We start from the raw sequence: 2,196 nt of genomic DNA, 5'->3' as shown, positions 1-2,196 counted from the left end.
GATCAATAAAGCCCAAAGCCCGCTCTACCTCTGATTTCTGGCTACCCAAGCTGAATCTCCTTGTTATTTAAGGAAGAGATGAAAGCGGAAATAGCCAGTAACTGTTCCTATCTAACTTCAAAGCTGTCTACATAGGTTCTGAGCTTCTATCAGGCTAGTTACACCATAGGAAAATTTAAACATTTAAATCAGATCAGGTCACTCCCCTGCTCTTAATCCCCCAGTGGCTTCTGCCATGCATTGTTAACAAGGACAATAACAATAATGATGAATAGTCCAGTGCCCTCCCTGGCTTCATGGCTCTGGCCCCAACTGCCTTAGCACCCCTCCCTTGTCTGCTGGGTTATTTTACCTCTTGTCTCAGTGCTGCTGTGCTTACTGTCCCTTCTGTCTGAAATGCCTTTCCCAGGATCGTCACATTTATGTCTAAATCATTCATTTTCTAGCTCAAGGATCAGCCATCAGAGGGGGTTTCAATGATGCCCTTACTGAATGCATTACCTCCCCCACCTTTACACTCGATCCCTTGTTCTGCTCTGTCCCTGTCTGTGATTATCCCTGTCTGAATTTATATTATTTGCTTTTTAAACCTGTCCATGTCTGCAGAATATAAGCTCCATAAGGGCAACGACTTTATTTTATTTACAACTGTGTCTCCAGCACCTGGAGCATTTCCTGGCACACAGCAAACAGTCAGTACATATTTGTTGTAGAAAAAATAAAGGAGAAAATAATAATCACAAAGAGTAGTGATTCTTAAGAAGAACTATCAAGGGGCAACTGGGTGGCTCAGTCAGTTAAGCATCTGCCTTTGGCCGGGGTCATGATCCCAGGGTCCTGGGCTCCAGCCCACATTGGGCTTCTTGCTCCACGGGGAGCCTGATCCTCTCTCTCTCTCTCTCTCTCTCTGCCTACCCCCCCACCTGTTTGTGCTCTCTCCCTGTCAAATAAATAAATAAAATCTTTTAAAAAAAGAACTATCAAAGAAATGTCCTTGACTATTTTTTATTTTAGTAATGGGGTACATACTTCTGGTTGGGTGACTCAGGAACCATCCCCGGCCTGCTTCTGTCTGGCTGCCTTCCACGATCTTGCCTTCAAGGTTTAAATATTTCTTTTCTTAGTCTCCATTGCTGCCACAGGCCTGCCTATATAACAGTTCTGGCCAATGAGATATAGGTGCAAGTCTGGAGTATAGTTCTGGGGGTGTGTTTGGTTGCCCTGGTAAAAGGGACAAACAGCACTGGCTCTATCTTTCTTCCTTATTTCTGTTCAGATGCTGGGTATGATCATGGTGATCAAGCAGTGATCTGCGGACCATACAGCTATAAACCCAAGAGAAAAGTCATATCATACCACCGAGCTGTTCAAAGAAAGCCAGTAGTGAGAAAAAGAACTTCAACTGTTGACTGGGTTTTCTATTACTCATAGTGCAACAAATCATAGCAGACACAGTGGTGACAAAAACAGTTACTGAGCAACCACTGAGTGCAAGACACTGTGATGAGTGGTGAATGTCGCCGTTCCTGTTTCCAGAGAGTATCCAACCTAAATGGAGAGAGAGACCCTAATACTACGAAGTAGACTGGGTTCACTGTTAAAATCTTCATCTGACCTTGACCTAGAGTAAAGTCACTATCCAGTGCCCACTATGATGTCTGACATATACTGGTATGAAATACACATGTACTGAGTGAATGGAGGTGAGACGAATTCCACCTGCGTTAATTAGGGAAGGCCTCAAAGTCTTTAGTGGCAACTTAAGTAGGTAGGATTTCAACAGGGAGAAATGTTGGGTGAAAGGTAAAATGGCATTTCAGGCAGAGAACAGGAAGCTTCAAATCATAATGGTAGCAAAACATAACAAATATAAGAGAACGATGATTGGGGGTGCCTGGGTGGCTCAGTCAGTCAGGCATTTGCCTTTGGCTTGGGTCTGATCCCAGGGTCCTTGGATCAAGCCCGCATCAGCTCCTTGCTCAGCGGGGAGCCTGCTTCTCCCTCTCCCTGCTGTTCCCCCTGCTTGTGTTCTTTCTCTGTCAAATAAATAAATAAATAAAATCTTAATTTGAACCTCCCTGATGGTTAGTGATGATGAACATTTTTTCATGTGTCTGATAACCATTTGTATGTCTTCATTGGAGAAGTGTCTCTTCATATCTTCTGCCCATTTTTTGATATGATTGTCTGTTTTGT

Source organism: Mustela nigripes, chromosome 3, assembly GCF_022355385.1.
Source record: "Mustela nigripes isolate SB6536 chromosome 3, MUSNIG.SB6536, whole genome shotgun sequence".
NCBI classification, from domain to species: domain Eukaryota; kingdom Metazoa; phylum Chordata; class Mammalia; order Carnivora; family Mustelidae; genus Mustela; species Mustela nigripes.
This window is presented reverse-complemented; position numbering follows the sequence as displayed.